This window comes from Euprymna scolopes, chromosome 22 (genome assembly GCF_053919585.1).
Source record: "Euprymna scolopes isolate OS-2025 chromosome 22, ASM5391958v1, whole genome shotgun sequence".
NCBI lineage: Eukaryota > Metazoa > Mollusca > Cephalopoda > Sepiida > Sepiolidae > Euprymna > Euprymna scolopes.
In genome coordinates, this window is record NC_136503.1 from 42,650,655 (window position 1) to 42,672,383 (window position 21,729).

The 21,729-nt window shown below is 34.4% G+C and overlaps 1 long non-coding RNA gene across 1 annotated transcript in view; it reads left to right on the forward strand.

The window, feature by feature from the left end:
• Nucleotides 1-12,561, forward strand: part of LOC145243783 (uncharacterized) — a 50,403-nt gene extending 37,842 nt beyond the window's left edge. Inside the window, exon 3 of the long non-coding RNA XR_013862940.1 lies at nucleotides 12,426-12,561. This is a non-coding gene — a long non-coding RNA (uncharacterized LOC145243783). The remainder of the gene's footprint in view (nucleotides 1-12,425) is intronic.
• The last annotated feature ends 9,168 nt before the right edge of the window (nucleotides 12,562-21,729 follow it).

The following is a 21,729-nucleotide window of genomic DNA, read 5'->3' on the forward strand; positions in this document are numbered from 1 at the left end:
GCAAGGAAAAGTTCTTTGCAGTTGTGGTAGGAAGACAAGTTATTGCAGCGAATGTCTTACAAGGATGGACCATGGATTAGAGCTCAGTCGAACACTTTCTGTGAAAATAATGATAGAATAGAGAAAAACCAGCAACATTTCTTCTGTGAGAAAGATATCGTAAAGAACAAAAAGCTCTGCATCCACTAGATTGCAAAGTCCAAAAATAACCATGCAAAATTCAGATCATATTTGAAGATAACTATTTGGAAATAAAAATACTTCAATTAAAATGATTAGATTCAGCAATCAATAACTCCAAAAGGGTTGGTATGTCATAAAACGACACAACCAAATCAAACTCTTCTCTGATTTTATTGAGATTTCAACCCTACATACATAAAACCAACATTCAATAAATTCTCAAAATGTAAGCAAGTTTTAATTATGTTAAGATCCTCTGTAGAACCCTTGAATACGGCATTAAAAATTAGTAACAAAATACAGTATAGTATATAATACACATGTAAAAAAATCACATAACATTATAAATAACACTGTAAGGCAGGGTAAATACTGTAACCATTGTATTCCACATCGTAACCTGAATAAAACGTATCATAGGCCCATCGTATCCCGGGGTTCTACTGTATACGAAATAATTGGGAACCTAACCTATGCACTTTTGAGGCCTTTGAGGAGGCATGATTTTTTTACCATGAAATATGCAGATTATCCTAAGGGCGAGGGCATATTTATTTATTTACTAGTAGGAAGACTTGACATTGCCCGGGATTGAATTATGATGAATGAATGCTTCCCATTCCCATATTTTTATTGTCATCAAAATCAATGAAATCACCAATTTTTCAATCAAATCGATTGATTGCCTGCTCTAGTTGGGAACCCATCGCGGTGTACCAAGAGGAAGCTTCACATGCCTTCCCACAATGACTTAGTTCACAATACATTGTATTTTACATTGCACTGTAGAGAACCTACTGTTGATTTTATAAAATTAAATTAGCTTCAGTTGTGCTCTAAACAGAAAAATTCATTTTGAATGCATCCATATCATATGAAAGAACCTACTGTTGATTTTATATGCTTCACCTTTCTGCTTGTGCAGTGTTAATCACTTGAATTTAAGTTTAAAATGAAAAAGTAAAATATTTTGGTTCAATTGTGCTTTAAACAGGAACATTTATTCCGAATGCCCCTCTCTCATATGAAAGAACCTACTGTTGATTTTATATGCCAGGCGATTCGGCTTGTGTGCTAATGAAACTTATCAAATGCAGTTGTGATGTTAGGCTGTATAAGGTGTTAACTTTGATCAAAATCGCCTGTTCCTTCTTTCATCAGATATTTTCAATTATCAATTATGGATACTTATTGAAGACATTCCGATACAAAACCTCTCTAAGAACACTGCCAGATACATAAAATATATTTCTGTGAAATTTCATAAAAATTGGCCTACCTGCTTCGGAGTCCATAGGGAACGAACTCACACATACCTAGTAGATGATTCCCTTTTCTCTTCCCTGCAACTGTTTTCCACAGAAGAGACGTTGCGAGCCTGCCTCTGGTCTATTGCTATTTTCATGGCAACTACTCGACTGAACTCCAATCTATTGCCTTCCCCCCTTTGCCAAATTTTCACAAAAAACACTCGACTAGCTACAACCACTACAAACGATTTCCCCCACTCTTTATCTCTACCTAAATCTAAACGCAGATTCCATGAACAAAGCTTCTTTCCCAGAACTGTCTGCTTGTGGAACATTGTTTTGCTGGCCTGCTTCCCCGTTGAATACAACATGGTATCCTTCATATCCAATGCAAACAAGTTCTTGTTGAGCCGTTCTCATAATAATAAAATTCTACCCCATTTACACCATTAATGATCCCTACGTTACCTACTTACATTCATTAACCCTTATCCTTGAGTGGTCTTCGGGCCTTGATAAGTGGTGACTCCCAAGTAAAAAAAAAACAAAACACACACACACACATACACACAACGTTCCTTTTATATAATAGTTGAGATAGAAAGCGGAATTTTTTAAAAGAAATTCAAAAGACAGCATACCCCCATCCCCCACTTCACTCTACATGGAAACATTTTTTACTGATTTTAATGAGAGTTCAACTCCACAATACGACATGACACCAAAATTCAATAGAGTCTTAAAAAGATTTGATAATATTAAGACCCTCTAATGGCGGCTTACATTCACTAAATTAAACCTTATCTAAACCATACCAGTGTTTTTTGTTTAATTACCTTTAGCTGTCTCGTTGGAAATGCATGGGACAGAAGAGGTATCGCCTCCATGATAAAGATCAAGGTGTACAAAGCTGTTGTACTCACCACTTTACGGGTGTGAGTCATGAACTGTCTACTAATGCGACGCCAGAAAATCTGAGGAAACTATTTGTCAGGAAACGATACCAGACACAGGTCCTTACTTGTGCAGGCCCCCCAAGCATCTCTACCATCCTGATGAAAGTCCAGTTTCTCTGGCTGGTCATGTAGTCCGCTTGAGAAACTATAAGAATACCCACGAAGCTTCGGTTGATGGTTTTAGAATCCTTAGAGATGAGGCTTCATAATTTATGGCACAGTAGATAGAGGTGTTGTCTCTATGGTTCCAGGTGAGCATTGTCTGAAGATAGCGGTTTCAATCCTACTCAAGCAGAGAATTAGTTGATGAAAACGTGACGAGATAACTATGGAAGGGAATTCAGTTACAAGATCCAGCATTCTACCCGTCATTGTTAATCACCTGAAGAAGGCCAGAGGATGAGTTGGTCGAAACGTGGTTAAACAACAACTATGAAGATGAGGATAACAGTCAACAAAAGAATGAATACACATCCGTAAATGCGTTTGATAGAAAAAAAAAAAAAACTTATTTCGATTACCCTTCTAGAGGAAGGGATGGCAAATTAAGTAATAAAAATAGGTGTGTGAACAAGGGTTTCAAAATGTCAAATATACAAATTTGAGGAGACAAAATTCGTTTTTCTTTTTTTTGTGTGTTTTTTTTTTTTAACAAAGCTGTCAAAAATCTCATCAAAAAAACAAAAACAAAAACAGTCAGGCAATAAATTAAAAACAAAATGAAAGAAAACAAGTTGCTTCACTTACCCCCCCCCCCCAAAGCTTTCTTGGCAACCTTTTCAATAATTAACCAGACAGAGGCAAGAGCACATAACTACTTTCAATGGACAAAGGCCAAAAAGCTAAGAACACGCTTTACGCTTTACGGAGAATCTACTAATGCTGCAACACGCAAACCAGTCAGACTACAGGAAGTTAGACTGTTATGTATCTAGTTTGGTACTATCAAAGAAATGACCACCATTATCATAGACATGGTGGCTACAGTCCAAGCTTAACTTGACAAAATGGTTTTGTTTTCGAGGAATTATTGAAACTCATAACTGTATCAGGAATCACCCTTATTATATACTAGACTAGCGGGGGGTGGGGGCTTTGATATGATATTTTAATTTGTCCAGATTTCGTATACATTATTATAGAGTCGTGATTTCAAAAGTAAAAAAAAGTATTTGGGTGCTATCAGCTAGAATCGAAACTGTAGCATTCAAAGCTGGTAACGTTACCACTGTACCAACATGATACACATACGAACTGACTATAAATTAAAAATTCAAAATAAACTAAGATGAATGTACAAAATGTTTAACGATTTTTTTTCAATTTTGACCCATTTTTCACCCCTAACCCTAACCCTAACCCTTAAAAACTATATTAACCGGCTAAAGACACATAAAAGAACGGTTCATAAAAAATCCAATCATTTAAGGCCCCTAGCGCCGTTCTCCGACTTTTAGTTTCGGAAAAGAGATAGACAAACTGACATAAAGCCTTTTATATATTAGATGTACACATGATCCATTGGGTCACAACAAATACCACTATTTATTCTATTTTGATTTCATTTGAGGTTGATAACTGCGACATATTTGTTTAGACATTTCTCTTGCATGACTAAAACTAAGTTTCTTTACTTTTATATTATCCTTGTTGTTGTTGTTGTTGTTGTTGTTCTTCTTCTTCTTCTTCTTCTCATTCCATTTATTATTATTCATATTCACTAGGAATTATCCCGCAGGCCATCATCAAAGATTACTCATTGACAACAACCGGTGATGTCCTTGAAGTCTGGGCGACAAATCTCCCCAGATTTCTATTATGCTCCACTTCTTTTGATAACATTCGCAACTGAATGTACGTTATCGCAACAGCCGCTTGCTATTGATTTCTCACTGGCAACTACAATTGTTCTTCACTGGAATTTAGGTATCAGCATTTTTTTGTTTCTAATTTCGCTACTCACTATATTGTTCATTTCATCAGTGTCTTCCCTTTTCTTTCTTTTTTTCATATAGTGTCGATCAATATCATCTTTCACCATAGCCATTATTTTCGAGTCTTCTAGTCAAGGTCCCTAAGTTCTTCTTTTGTCTAGTCTATGAATGGCACCAAATATTTTGTTAGTGAAACTACCCATGTGGTTATTTTACTTTCTACTGCTTAACTTAGTTTCTAAATTTTTTCTTGTTTCACATATTCTTTTCCAATCTTCCCTTTCATTTCTGTCTTCTCATTTTCATCTCCTGTAGTGCATGCTTTTGCATTCCAATTTAAATGTCCTGCCTGAAGATTCTAGTCATGTTTACCAGCTTTTCTAGTCCTTTTTTGCGTTTTGCAAATAGCTTCAGATCGTTCATATACATGATGTGGTTTATTTGTTCTTTATCTGTAATGACATTTTCTGAGTATATTGTTGAGTTGTGCCGTGGCTATGATGAACAGCAGAGGTTATAAAGTGTCTCCTTGGAATAAGCTTCTCTGTATTTTTATCTCTATCAGGTGTTGTCCTCCAGCTGCCAGTTCCACTCCCCATGTTCACATTGCTTTCTTTGATTGATTGATTATCTTGTCAAATACTTTGTAAATCCTTAAGCATTCATGTTTGAGGGAATCTGTTGTAGGCTTTCTTTTAGTTGATACATGTCATGTCTATGTTCTTTTTTATTTCTTTCAAGATCTCTTGATCTATGTATAAGGTCATACATCCTTATTTTTACTTTCTAGCACCTTTTCTATGCCCCAGGAAGTAATTCACAATTATTCAGATAGTGGTAGACCTGTTCTCTCAGTTGTGGCCTTCATCAGTTCATCAATCATGGGTGGAGCGCCAAGCTCGTCCATGGTGGGCATTGGGCAATGGTGATGTGTTCTGAATAACTTTGTCACTGATTTTCCCTTGAGTAAAGCTCTTGGCAGTGCTCATCTCATCTCTGCATTTGCTTACTGTGATCTTTGATGATTTCTCCTGAAGTAGACTTGATGGGTGTAACCTTGAAGATGCTGGGACCAATAGCTTTCTTCATCCCATCATACATGGCCTTGGTTTTGCCACTGTTTGCAGCTGTTGGAATGTCTCTGCATTATCTCAGCCATTAGTCATTGGTGCACTTGCGAGAGATCCTCTTGGCATTGCTGTGGGTTTTTCTGTACATGGTTAGTGTCTTATTGCAGGGCTGTCTTTTGTACTCCAAAAGAGCTGCTCCCTTTGCAATGATGGCAGGTTCTATCTCCTCCATCCCAGCTTCGAATCAGTAGTGAAATGGGGACATAAATGGATGGTCTCATTCAATGCTGCCAAGACAAAACTCGTTTCCTTCAATAATTACAAGAAACCTTCTCTACCACCAATAGCAATGGCCAATGACTCTTTATATGAAAGTACATCCTTTAAACTCCTTGGCCTAATGCTCTCAGGAAACATGAGTTGGAACAATTACATCGAGAGTATCGCCAGGACCGTTGCGAAGAAGGTAGGCTCTCTCTACCGTGCTAGAAAGATACTAATGCCCGAAAGTATCCTATACCTCTATAAGGCCACCATTCGCCAATGTATGGAGTATTGTTGTCATATTTGGGCTGGTGCATCTACCACTAATCTCTCACTCCTAGACAAGGTTCAAAAGAGAGTCGCCAATCTGATAGGTCTTGAACTGTTATCTAAACTTCAGCCTCTGTCCCATCTGCGAAATGTTGCATCCCTCTACCTTTTCTACAAGTACTTTAACGGTGAATGCTCTGACGAACTGCGAGCACTTGTGCCCCCCTCGACGTAAATATCCCCGACAAACCCGACAAACAGCTAAATCCCACCCCTTCACAGTAGAGATACCTAGATGTAAGAGAGACTTCTACTCCAGTAGTTTCTTCCCCAGAACAGCTAGACTTTGGAATTCCCTGCCGGGTCCCTGCTTCCCCAACTGTACTGACATGCAGAAGTTCAAATGCAACGTGAACCGACATCTTCTGCCCAACTCCCTACACAGTACCCCTGATGCCCATGTCCTTGATAGTAGCCCCCTACACCAAAGTGGCAATATGCCTTGTTTAGGATGAAATTGTAAAAAAAAAAAAAAAAGATAGAGCTTAGAACAAATCACTAACACCTTATATGTAAGGGTCATAATTAGATTCCTCTTTATTTTTTAGGACAAAAAGAGTGCAGACTTGTATAAAGATAAAGACCCGTAAACGTAGGTTTACGATGAACAGAAGTGAAAAAACACAAAAAACCACAACAAAAAACAAACAAACAAACAAAAAAAAAACAGGAGAAGTCTTGGAAACTAGTAAATCAAAAAATGGAAAACTAGAATCAATTTCTTTATCAACCGTAAACTTAAGTGCTGGATGAATATTATTGAGGGCTGCAAAAAAAAAAAAAAAAAAAAAAAAAAAGGTCTGCTTTCATTTTGTTTTCAGACAAAAGGTGTCATCAGCGTACCGAAAGATAAGTTTTATTAAAACCAGTAGACCTGTTTCATGGAAGCCCACAAAATGTTTGACTTTGTATATGCATGAAAACACATAACTTTGATGGCTATATAATACTATTTTTAAACTCAAAAACTAAAACGTTAAAAAGCTATGAAGACGGGAGTAGTACCATAAAAAGCTATCTTTTGTGGTTCAGAATTTATTTTTCTACATAGTCATCACCATTCTCAACACATTTTTGCCAGCCTCTTTAGATGCCTCAGTCATAAAGATCCAGTCACTCATTGTCGCTCACATCTCTGTTAATACTCTGAAATCAACAAACTCATCTCTTAACTGTGCTACCATGATCTGAACAGACTTTGTAAATGTTCAACAGGCTCAAGTGATTGTTGATTGGTTCAATTTTTTTCTGCATATTGGAATACAATGACGCATCTCTGCTTCTGACGCACATCCATGACATGGACTTCTTTCTTAGTCTCACACCGTTTATATCTGCAACAGAGAGATGAAACTTTCAGATCCAAAATGCATAAGTTCAGGCATTATAACAAGGCAATTTGCAATGCCTTCTGATCCATTCAGGCGGAATAAAATGGGAGGCATTACTTTTGGAACGTTCCTCGTATTAAGAAAAAACTGACTCTTCTATATAAAAAAACAGTAGATGCGTGTCTGTGCGTAAATATTTAACCAATAAACTCTTAAACTACTGGTCACATAACACTGAAATTAGCAGGAAATAATATTCATACATCAAGGATGGTTTATATTGAATAAAATCTTTGTTTGAATGGATGAATAACGCGTACAGAAATTTATCATCAAGTTGAAATGCAAAATGTTCATTTCAACTTGCCGACATTATTCTATTATTTATGTGCATGTGCAAATTCAGGCATTCATTTAAAATCTTTCTTATCTATCGATAGCTTAAATGGTAGGGAACGCGGCTGGAACACTGAATGTTTTGGTTTCGATTCTAACTGATGGCACCCAAGTTATTTTTTAATCTTTTGAAATCAGTGCTATACACTACAAGTACAATATAATATTCAATAGAGGATAGACTCTATAATAATAAATACGAAATCTTCATGAATTAAAATATATTTAAGCGAATTTTACGACCGAGCAAGGCCGAGCGCCTCCCACTAATCTTTCAATAAAATAATTGTCATTGTTAGCTAAATAGTATTGAAATAAATAAAACCAAAATTATTATTATTTTTTTTTTTAATCCTTTGAGATAAGGCTTCATAACTTGTGCATTCATCATTTTTGTGGACTGTTATCCTCATCTTCATTGTTGTTGTTTCACCACGTTTCGGCCGACTCATCCGCTGGCCTTCTTTAGGTGATTAATCGCGATGGGATATGAATGCTGTCTTATATCTGTACACCCAGGAATTACTGCCTTCCGTAGTTGTTGTCTCACCATATTTTGGCCAACCAATCTTCTGACTTGGGTAGGTTTGAAATCGCTATCTTTAGAAAATGCTCATCTGGAACCGTAGACCTGTTTCGATGATTCTAGACCTGATACTAAATCTGACCTTCATTTCTTTAGATCAGGCACCGTTTTCATGTATAATAAATCATATTGTATTATTATTGGTTATGAATGAAAAACACTGAATTGTCAGTTTAAGCAACATTTGTTCTATTAATCCATTTGTGTTGGGTGTCATCCTCCCTTTTCATATTCCAGTAGTAGTCTGCCAACATGCCAGGATTTCATTTTCCTTTAAAAGGTTTCTCCATCACTGAAATACCATAATGAAATCTCGCGTTTAAGCTTTTACGCAAAATTTCTCGAAAGTGACAATTTTCCAAAAAACTGTACTTAATTTGACAAAAAAGTAGGCAAGCGACATTTGAAGATTGTTTTCACTCATCAGTGATAAGTTGCAGTTTTTTTTTAATACTCCTTTGTTTTGTTCGTTATGAGTATGCGGGGCCAAATGAGTTTTTGAAAGGAAAGAATCCTGTAGCAAAGTGGAGTGTAGCGATACTGAAAGTTTGTTGTTTTTTAAGCTTAACGAAAATAACCAAATAAAGCTCAGAAAGTTACGTGTTCCGGGATCACTAAATTTAGAAATGAGACAACGACGAAATAAGTTTCATTCTATATTCAAAAACAAACTTTATTTGTTATCTTCGTTAGTAGCTTTGGTAGAAGAGAGAAACTGGTTAGTAAGTGAGTTCATTGAAAGAAAGAGAAACGTGTTTAGTATGTGGAAGTGTTCTTGTGTAAAGATAGATTTAATATATTTCCGGCTTGTTGAGGAGAGAACAACTCAGTCCGCACGTGTTTATAGCTAGTAGTTGCCGAGACGAGGAAAGCCGCTTAAAGGAGAAAGAAATGACAAAGCCTTCAGTGTGTTGACGTGTTGTCGTGGGTGTGCGTGAGTTGTATCGAGGAGGACAGTTCTTTAGCATGACAAAGAATGTTCGTTTGGGTACAGCACGTGCAAGCAAGTAGGAGTTTGAAGAGAAGCTTGTTTTGAACTCACGTTCGGCCAAGCTAATGCGTACTGCCAGCTGAAGCCAGGCGGAAAGAGAAAGAAAGGTCTGTGATTTCGCTTTTTATATACTCGGTCACGTGATTGAGAGCTGGCTTGTGATTGGACAAGCCAGGGATAAATGGATTTCAAATCTCGAAGTTGTGAGAAGTAGTCTCTGCCTGTTTGTAGCGGCTGCTACACTTCCGCTATTCTTCAAAACTGCTTACTTATATATTTGAACAAAATATTAATTTTTTTGTTGATATATTTTTTCTAACATATTAATGTTTTTTTTTTTTCCAAATATAGTTATGTTTTCTTTTTTAAATCGAGCATATTTAAATATACTTTATTTACATATACTTCATTTAAACCTGCGCAGTCTATTACGATCGTCGCCGATTTTAACTATAATTTAGGGGTTTTTTTCGCCCCCTTTAAAAATATATATAAAAATGCGTAAACTTTCTTTATCAATGGATTTTGTGTTTTTAATCGCATATCTTTTTCAAATAACTATCTTTATATTTCGTCAAATTTTCTAGATATTTCTATGCTATTAAAAACACAAACTCAATTGATAAAAAAAAGTTTACGTATTTTCCTACATTTTTATTATAAGGGGGTGAAAAAAATAAACGCAAAATATAGTTAACTATAAAAAATATTTTTTAAATCGGCGACGATCGTAATAGACTGCGCAGGTTTAAATAAAGTATATGTAAATAAAATATATTTAAATGTAGTACATTTAAAAAAGAAAACGTAAATATGTTAGAAAAAATATATTAACAAAAAAATTCTTAATATTTTGTCCAGATATATAAGTAAGCAGTTTCGAAGAATAGCGGAAGTATTGTATCAATTTTGTGGTTCCATACCTCAATTAACAGACCTGTCGCCATCTTTGAAACTTAAAGTCTCGTTTTATGCACCATTATCGTATGTAATCGCGGAAGTCGATTGGAATTGCAAAACTTGATGTTCAAAGAACACAGGTGAAATATTATCTTAACTGATTGGTTATTCATAACAAAATAGTGATTTTTAGGACATAAGCTATCGTTGTTTAACTTCGAGAATTTGGCTGGCTTAATTTTATGCATTAGAAAATAGCAATCACGCATATTCATTCATTCGAGCTTTTGCTTCGTGGTAGTTTACAGGAAGTAGACGGTAGCGGCCGATTTCGCATCCCTGTTGAATAAAGTTCAACGAGTTAGTGTTAATTTCATTTCAATATTGACTTTAAATATAATAAATAAGAATATCCGTAACCTGTTTTCTTATAAATATGCTTATTTACTTTTATATATGTATGGCACATATATTTTTTTCAAATAATGAATATATTTTTTTCAAATAATGAATATATTTTTTCAAATAATGAATATATTTTTTTCAAATAATGAATATATTTTTTCAAATAATGAATATATTTTTTTCAAATAATGAATATATTTTTTTCAAATAATGAATATATTTTTTTCAAATAATGAATATATATTTTTTCAAATAATGAATATATGTTTTTCAAATAATAAATATATTTTTTTTTCAAATAATAAATATATATTTTTTTCAAATAATGAATATATTTTTTTTCAAATAATAAATATATATTTTTTAAAATAATGAATATATTTTTTTTGCAAATAAATACGCTTATTTACTTTTATGAATATATTGCATATAATTTTTCTTTTTCAAATAAATACGTTTATTTAGATATTTCTAAATATATTTACAGACAAAATTTCCCCATAAATGAATGAATGTTAACTTAACAGTTCCAAAAATATGACTAGATAATAAATACGGACTCAGCAGATGATATTGGCGAAAGACATTTTTTTAATCGGCGACATCGAAGAAATCCCTGTAAAGTTTACGAAAATTCATTTAAAAAACAGTTTGTCACAATATATAATTAAACATATTTATTTGAAAAAAAAAAAAATAATAAATATTTATGCGATACATTTATAAACGTAAATAAACAGATATTCTTATTCATTATACTGAAATGAAACAAACAATAACTCGTCGAACTTTGTTCGTGAAATTGGCTGCCAGCGTCCACTTTCTATAAACTGTTACAGAGCAAAGGCTCGAGTGAGTGCATATGCGTGATTACTTAAAATATTTATATAGGTAAAATAAATGGTAAAATAAATGGATGGCTCTCATCTAGGGGAGGCTCCATGTTTTGATAAGCTTCTGGGAGTGACCTTTACTTCTGACCTGAAATGGAACACGTACATCAAGTCTGTTGCTGGTGTCGCTGGAAAGATGTGCGATCCTTCTACCGCTCTAGAAGATATCTCACTACTGATGCAATTCTCTATCTATATAAAAGCCAAGTACGTCCAAGGATGGAGTACTGCTGCCATATCTGGACATGAGCTGCTAAAAACAGCCTATCCTGCCTTGACAGAGTAAAATAGACTTCGTGGCTTAGTGGGTGATACCCTTTTCTCTTCCCTGCAACCTCTCTCCTACAGAAGAGACGTTACGAGCCTGACTTTGTTTTATCGTTACTTCCATGGCAAGTGCTCCTCTGAGCTCCAATCATTGGTCCCTCCTCACCAATCTTTCACGGAAAAACACCCGTCTAGTTGAAACCACTGTCAAAAATTTTCCTCACTCTTTAACTGTGCCAAAATCAAAACGTAGATTCCATGAAGAAAACTTTTTTCTTAGAAGTTCACGCCAGTGGAACTCTCTTCCGTCTGCCTGATTCCCACCTGATTACAACTTGGATGTCTTCAAGTCCAACATAAACAAATTCCTGATGAACCGCCCCCTTAAGTAAGACACTTTATAAAATCTCTAATACTAACGATTACTACGATACTATCCCATTGATTACTGTACACGCAATAACCCTTATCCCCGAATAGCTTCCGGGGCTTGATAAGGGGTGACCTCCATGTAAAAAAAAAATTAAATTAAAAATAAAAAATAAAATAAAAAAAAACATTACCATAAAAAACGATCGTTATTAAGTTCATTTATTTTATATCAGGTAACTTTATGTTAGTAAAATATCTTTTCTTCGTGACTCATTGTATTTTGATTTTTGTTTTCAGAAACATGATAATTGATGTTGCTTTAACCCCCAAATGGTGACCAACATTTGCCTGGCAGAAAGGATGTTCGACCAGAAACTGTTGCAATGATTATTAACATGTCACATTCTATGCAAAGTGTTGCATTAAAATAAAAAAAAAAACCCGGACAATCCGTTAAAAATGTGGTTAGTACAACCAATCCGTTAAAAATGTAAAAATTGTTTTGATATTATAAATTATATAATATACTAGCAAGGAGACTCGACCTTGCCCGGGGTTGAATGAGGATCAACGAAGACTTCACACTCTCATATTTTTATTGTTATCGAAATCGGTGAAATCCTCAATTTTTTTTAATCAAATCAATTGATTGCCTCCTCTAGTTGGGGGCCTGTTATGGCTTGCAATAAGCCACAAAGAAAACAGAACAACGGAATAGAGTTTAAACAATGTATTACTGGAACAACAACGTAAAAAGGTTACAACTGAAAAGAGTAGTAAACGTCACCGAGCAGGCGAGGGTCGCTCTCGTGTTTAATCCACTCCTGGGATCAAAAGGTCAATGGTTTATATAATGGATAGAACAGTCCATTTGGAGGGTGATTCCCCCACAACACGACCTATTACCGTGCACCGGGAGGAAGCTTCATATGCCTCCCCGCAGTGACTTAGTTCACAATACATTGTAGTCTACATTGCACTGTAGAGAACCTACTCTTAATTTAATAACATTATTTTTTATATAAAATATATTGAATTAAAGTTAAAAATGCAAAAGTCAAGTATCATATTTCGATTGTACCCTAAACAGAAACATTCATTTCGATAGCACTTTTGTCATATCACAGAATCTACTGTTGATTTTATATGCCTGACTTTCCTGCTTGTGCGGTGTAAATGGTTTGAATTTAAGTTTAAAATGAAAAAGTCAAGTATCATGGTGCAATTGTGCTTTAAACAGAAACATTCATTTGGGACGTCCCGCTGTCAAATCAAAGAACCTACTGTTGATTTTATATGCTGGGCTTTTCCACTTGTGTGGTAATAAAACTTCTCAAATGCACTTGTGATGTTAGGCTGTGTAAGGTGTAAACTTTGGTCGAAATCGTCTGTTTCTTCTTGCATCGGATTATTTCGATTATCGATTATTGATATTTATCAAAGACATTCCGATACAAAACCTATCTTAAAAAACTGCTAGGCACATAGAATAACTTCGTGGGAAATTTCATAAAAATCGTCACAACTGTTTCCGGGTCCATTGGGAACGAACACCCACAGTTTTTTTTTTTTTTAAATATATAATAGTAGAGGTTATTAATATATTAAAAACATTAACAATCTGCTGAAAATGTGGTTAATAATCGTCATGCCCGTGAATGTCGTAATGTGTCAGGCCTACACTTTCAGAATGTACACAGGAGACTGTCAATGAAAGAAAAGAAAAAGGAAGAAAAGAAAAACAACAAAAAACAAATAGAAGCGTCAAAAGTATCGAGTGTCGGCTAGAAGGAGAATACACATCCGTCATGTTAGATAGTTTTTTTTTATTTATTTATTGCCCCTAATGCAAATTGTATACGATTAAGAGTACACACGTTGTTATCTTTAGCCACAGCTCGGAGCAAAGGGTGAAGATTACCTTTACCAATAGTATTAATGCGTCATTAAATACAATAGTCAGATATTGTAGTTAAAGGAACGTAAAAAAAAAAAACCAAAAAAAAAAAAAAAAAAAAACGAAAAAAAGCAAACCAAAAAAAACCATGTAAAAACGTATAAAAAACAAACAAACAAAAAAACAAACAAACAAACAAACAAACAAATAAATGTTACCAAAGGCAAGATAAAATACTTTTTTGTTTACTTGGATGTTATTTTGTGTTTTAATTTTAAAACATTTTTTTAGGTTAATAAACAGCTAGTGTTAACTATATTTAGCTACAACGAGAAAAAAGCATGACTGATATTAGTCGATCAGGTGAAGTCTCGATAATCGCTCAAAAGTCGAAAATTGCACAAAAATACTTGTAATAAAAATATACACTTCAGTTTAACATTATATATTTGACACGGTTTTGACAGTTATTTGCCGTAATTCTGATTAAAAAAATATGATTCGAAAGAGAATCCAATGAAAAAAATGTGACTCTCATGTCGTCGGCGGCCATCTTGTGTACAAGAATTTAACCACTTATAAAAAAGATCGAACTTTTAAGATCTCAAAAACGTCTCCACTCTAATAGGTTCCGATTTGTCAACTAAGCTTCAACCCCTGTCCATTGCCGCAATGTTACATCTCTGTGCATGTTTTACAAGTATTTTAATGAAATGTGTTCTGATGAACTCATTGCACTTGTGCCCCCCTCGACGCACATATCTCCGACAAACAAGCTTAGCAACAAAATCACACCTCTTCACTGTTGAAGTCCCTAAATGCCAGAAAGTTTTCCACTCTAATAGCTTCTTCCCTCAAACAGTTAGACTTTGGAATTCCCTTCCTGCTACCTGCTTACCTAACTATACTGATATGCAGAAGTTCAAATGTAACGTAAAATAACATCTTGTTAATCTTTCTTAGACATCGTTCCAAATAGTAGCCCCTTATGTTCAAGTGGCGATATGCCTTGTTTGGGGTGAAAGTGAGTTAAAAAAAAAAAAGAAAAAAAAAAAAAGCACAAATAAATGATCCAGGTAGGTAGAAAAGTAACTTTTATTGGTTGTAGTAACATTTATTTGTTGTATATCTGTGTTTTTTTTTTTTTATTAAATATCCTTTTTCATTTATTGAGATTGTCGGACTGACTTCCTCATCTTGGTTGTTATAGTCACGACGTTTCGGACGTTTTGCCCTCCGGCCTTCATCAGGTGTTTTGTATCGAACTGGGGAACCGTTTGTTAGGAGTCTCGAACCCAACCCTTTATCATTATTACGGGGGTACCGTGTTCGGACTCCAGCTAGGCTCTGGGACATAGTTACTGATACAGACAATTACTATCCTTTTTCATTCTGTAAATTCCAGTGAATCATGCTCCAATAGTCTTTTCAATCGGCAAAGCGGGAGATGGCAATGTTAATGTGGATAATGTCACCGATTAAAGATTTGGTGTGCGGTGCTTGAATCCTGGTGGTTTCCTCGCACAACTTTTAATTAAAAACGTTAGAAACTGTTATGTAGTCTTTCCAGTGAGTACACGATCAAATCGGCGGAATCGATACCAAAAGAGCCGAATAATAAAGTGCACCAAATTATTGCAACTTGCTGATTCATATGCACTGCATTTGCACTATAAGGTAAACGCAATTAAATACATTGGTGCGTTTTGCAGTGGTGTCCTTTGGTGTTTGATTGAGATTTCATAGAATTGATGTCATGCTTTCTGGATAGTTGTTTCGGTGTAAGGTTTCTCTTAAATTGTCTTTCCTCCTTGTCATATGTATTGCTACAAAGTGCTTTTGCTCGATGTTATAAACAACAGACAATTCCTTTCGTTAGTCCTTTGCCTGCAACTTTCGTAGTTAAATATAAAGGTTATTGATCTTTGGTTCGTAAAAATGCAAAATATTTAGACGAGTCTACTTGCAAAATAGTTACAGCTGCTTCCTTCTCAATTATATGATATATTCATGCACTTCTCTATAATGTTTTTTGGGGTTGATTAAGGATGGCAGAAATTACTATACTTTGGGTGGTGCACTCAACCTCAAAATATCGTTCTTGGGAGTTGCATACAACTGGCCAACTAATAGATGGCCTGCAACAAAAAAAAAAAAAAAAAAAAAAGAAAAAGAAAGAAAATAAAACCTGTTTTCATCAAACGAAAAATGGATTCATATCGTCTTTTTCTAGGGTGATAATTTTATCGTTCCACCCTGTAATAAAGCCGAATATTATTATAAAACATGTTTATCAATTTCGCAATGTCCGGCGCTATTTTTCATGATTTTGATTTTTCTAGTAGAAGTAAATTCATTGTTCTTATAAAAAACAAAGAATTCCTGGGTGAGGTTTAAGAATTCCACTAACGACAAATTGATGCACCATAAAGAATCTACACCATTTTTTAATATCTTGAGTCTATTTTGTGTGCATGCCCCCTGCAAATGTATTCCTGTAGCTCCTAGTTGAGTATTATGTCAGAATGCAAATCTTTCAGAATATCCGGTGCTTATTCAGATTGGCACTTATGGCGATAAACAAAAGCAAAGAAAAACTTTTACCGTGTACCTACTTGTTATGGAATAAAGAGGGTATCCCCCCCAAAAAAAAATCACAAAAAATTGATCAGGTATTTTTTTTTTTTTTTAAACAAATTTGCAGGGTTTTTTTTTTTTTACTCATAATGGAAGGCCGAAGCCATTTTAATATTCTTCAAATTTTGTTTTTAACTTATTATAAAATGATCCTTCTAAAAAAAAGGTTTTCATCATTTGAAAATTTTATTTTCTAAAAAAAATAAAAAAATAAAAAATACACGTTATGTTAATAAATTATTGTTTGGTTTTTAATCTGACATTTGGGTTGTCTTTCCGACATTTACCCCCCCCCCCCATTGAAAATGAAAATCGGTTGTCTGCCCTTTATTTTACCTTCACTGCTACTTTTTCCTATCCTTATGGACACGTAGTTAAATTTGATTTTCTTGGAAAAAAAAAAAAATAAATAAAAATAACTACGTGATCAAATTACGTGATTTTTTAATATTTCATCTTCGGCACTTCTGTATGACAGTAATATGTTAGCATCAGAGACGAGTTATCGACCCCTGTTCTTAGAAAGAGAACTGCCATCTAGCGGCCATTATATGAACCTAAAATATAAACAAGTTTTTACGATGACGCAAAAATATATAATAACGAAATAAATAACACAAAAATATTTGAAAATCGAAACATTTACTGCATAAAAATGTATCAAAATATAATGTTTTTTTCAATGAGTGATTCATAACTGAAAATAAAATAATGAATATGATAAAAACATGAAACATTAATAGATTGTTTTAAGAATTTTATTTATTTATTTTTATTTATTTATTTATTTATTTTATTTATTTTTTATTTATTTATTTATTTATTTTTTTAATTAAAATTTTTTTTAAATTTTATTTATTTATTTATTTATTTTCGGTAAGGCTGTATAAAAATGTAGCAAAATATAATTTACAAAGCATGTAACATTTATAGAGGTTAAAAATTTATTATTATTTTTTTTGTACAGAAAGATTGTATAAAAATATATAGAAATATAATTTTAGTTTGCATTTCTTTTTAAAAAAGTAAGACTTATCGACTCATGACAAGCGACGTCTGTCGTCGGTTCTTGAAACTAAAATACAAACATTCGCCTCATGTAACTGTCATGCATAAGTGCCTCATCTCCGTTCCGTGACTGATACTTACATCATACACATTTTTCTGTATTTTCTTTACTTTTAATTACCGCCATAAGTGCCAATCTGAATATGCAGCGAATATCCAAAATGGCGGCAATATACGATTGGTCGTTAAGGCAAATGGATTAGGATAACTACTATACACTTTCTTGAATATGTGGGGACTAATTGCTGCTGTTGGTACCAATAGATATTGAACATGTCAGCATTGCGCTTTCATTGTGACCTTATATGTATATTTTGCAAATAAAAACGCTTGTTTCGTCATTTAAAGGACATAAGACAAAATAGCATTAAATATACATCTCGAAAATATAAATACGATTTTCATTTGTCAAACGACATAAAATAGTATTAAATATACATTTGGAAAATGGAAATAATCTTATTATTCAAACGACATTTAATAAAATAGTATTACATATACATTTGAAAACTAAAAATACGTTTTTCATTATTCAAACGACATAAAACGAAATAGTATTAAATATACATTTGAAAACTAAAAATACGTTTTTCATTATTCAAACGACATAAAATAAAATAATATTAAATATACATTTGAAAACTAAAAATACGTTTTTCATTATTCAAACGACATAAAACAAAATAATATTAAATATACATTTGAAAAATAAAAATACGTTTTATATTATTCAAACGACATAAAACAAAATAATATTAAATATACATTTGAAAACTAAAAATACGTTTTTCATTATTCAAACGACATAAAACAAAATAATATTAAATATACATTTGAAAAATAAAAATACGTTTTATATTATTCAAACGACATAAAACAAAATAATATTAAATATACATTTGAAAACTAAAAATACGTTTCTCATTATTCAAGCGACATAAAACAAAATAATATTAAATATACATTTGAAAACTAAAAATACGTTTTTCATTATTCAAACGACATAAAACAAAATAATATTAAATATACATTTTAAAAATAAAAATACAATATTAAACATACATTTGAAAAATAAAAATAATTTTACATTATTCAAATGACATTAAAACAAAATAATATTGAATATACATTTGGACAATAAAGATATTTGCTTTCAACTTGGCATGCACGTGTGGCCGATCATTTTGCCCAACCCTGTACTATCATTGTTATCATGTTTCCCTGACGAAAACTCTTTACATCGAGGATTTTTATTTCCCATCTGGCTGATTCATTGTTGACTCTTTATAAGCATCTAATCAAATAAGGATATTATATTTTATGTACTTTTTTTTATAACCGTGACCTGTGAGTAACCTGGAAATTCCAGCCAGCCTCACAACAGTATTGTTATATCAATAATCATATAGTCATATCATGTAGTCATATCATGTAGTCATATCTAAACTTTCACCACTCTTTAAGTGCCCAACTGGCACTGAAAATACTACTACTACTACTACTACTACTACTACTACTACAGGGTGGAACGATAAAAGTGTCGTCCTAAAGAAAACAACACTACAGCTTTATTTTAAAACTTTTATTGAAAAACATCAATTCAGGTAACTTGATTATGTAGTAGAGCTGACATCTATTCAATGTAACCGCCTTCAGCCTCAATCACCGCCTCGATACGAGTCCGGAGCTAGGAGCGTGCTTTTTCCACAAGCTCCGGCGGGAGCTCGGCGGATGGCGGCGATCAGGCTGGCTTTGGTGTTTTGGGAGATCATGTTGGTGATGTTTTTTTTTTTTTAATTTTTCTTTTTTTTATTATTTTTTTTTATTACATTTTCACCCCAAACAAGTCACATTGCCACTTTGGTGTAGGGGGCTACTATCAAGGGCAACAATTACTGGGGTACTATGTAGGGATTTGGGCAGCAAGATGTTGGTTCACGTTGCCCTTGAACTTCTGCACGTCAGTACAGTTGGAGAAGCAGTGACCCGGAATGGAATTCCAAAGTCTAGCGGTTCTGGGGAAGAAACTACTGGAGTAGAAACATCTTTTACATCTAGGGATCTCTACAGTGTGGGGGTGGGATTTTGCAGCCTGTCGGGTCTGTCGAGGGTGTTCACGTCGCGGGGGCACAAGTGCTTGCAGTTCATCAGAGCATTCACCATTAAAATACTTGTAGAACAGGCAGAGGGATGCAACGTTTCGTCGATGGGACAGAGGCTGAAGCTTAGATGCCAGTTTAGGGCCTATCAGATTTGTAACTCTCTTTTGAACCTTGCCAAGGAGCGAGAGACTAGTAGCCGATGCACCAGCCCAAATATGACAGCAATACTCCATACATGGGCGAATAGTGGCCTTATAGAGGTACAGGATACTTTCGGGTGTTAGTAGTTTTCTAGCACGGTAGAGAGAGCCCACCTTCCTTGCAGCGGCCCTGGCAATGCCCTCGATGTAATTGTTCCAACTCATGTTTCCTGTGAACGTTAGGCCAAGGAGCTTGAAAGACGTACTCTCAGATAAAGAGTCGTTGGCCATTGCTATAGAGAAGATTTCTTGTAATTATTGAATGAAACTAGTTTAGTCTTGGCGGCATTGTTCTCGACGTATGACCAAATGAAGAAGTTCAGCGTGTTCAGGTCAAGGGAGGAAGGGGGCTAGTGAAAGAAGGATACAAAGTCGTAGACTCCTTCTGAAGTCTGTGTCTCTTTGGATTTGTAGGACAGCGTCGAGTCTTGCTACTACACCCAAGGTATGTCAGCGACTACCAGATTGCACCAGGGGATCACCACATCTTTAGCACATCCAGGTTCCCTTTGGTGTTGACTTTCAAGCCAACTTCGAAGATGTGAGGTGGCATGATGTGGCCCTAAACCATGCCAAAGACATAAGTGTTGGTCGTTCGAGGCGTTGAACTGTACCCTCACGCGTTTAGTCATCCGGATTTGCATTTCAGGGTGCTGGCAATGTTTCTGTTGTCATAATTTGGATCAATAGAGAGCATGAGTTGTAGAGCGGCGCATCTCCGATCTCGCTCGTTTAACATTGTGTCACTTTAGACATGATAGAAGGCTCCTATCGCTCTTGGGATTTGTACACAATTGGCCAACTAGTAGATGATCTGCAACAAAAAAAAAAAAAAGCAAAAAAAAAGTTTTCATCAAACGGAAATGGAATCATTTCGTTTTTCTATGGCGACAATTTTATCGTTCCACAATGTACTACTACTACTATTATTATTAAAGCTGAATTAATAAACGTTTGATTCGTTGAGATGTTTTTCCTACGTATTTTCATCACATAAATTACATGCTAAAATATTTATCGGTTTTAGGATTTAGTTATGTTAAAAAAAACTATTTTGTTGCGTGACTCCCTCCTCACAGATATTTTTATTCTATCGTCGCATATGACTCCTCCCACCACCACCACGACTATCACGTATTAGTTGTTCTCTCTCGCTGTTTATTAACAGTTAAAGGTAATACAAAAAAGATTGAAACAGTAAATTATAAAGAATAGAGAATATAATAAAAATATTAACCCATAGCTGGAGAAAAAAAGGAAGAGAGACGAGAGAGAGAGAGAGAGAGAGAGAGAGACAGACAGACAGACAGACAGACAGACAGACAGACAGACAGACATTGAGAGAGAGAGAGAGACAGGGAGAGAGAGAGAGAGAAAAGAAATGAAAATGTATCAAACATAAGGAGATAAATTTGGATTTTTTATTTTTATCTTTAAAAATTTAAGCGGCTTTGCAAACTCACTTTTTCCTGATTCAAACAATTCAATATGTGACCAAGCAGATTACATTTTTATCCAATCTCTCTCTCTCTCTCTCTCTCTCTCTCTCTCTCTCTCTCTCTCTCTGTATATATATATATATATATATATATATATATATATATATATATATATATATATGAGGGACTTTCCGAAAGTTATGTCTCTTAATTATTCCGCCCAAACGGATCAGCGCGGATTGCAAATTGCATTGTTAC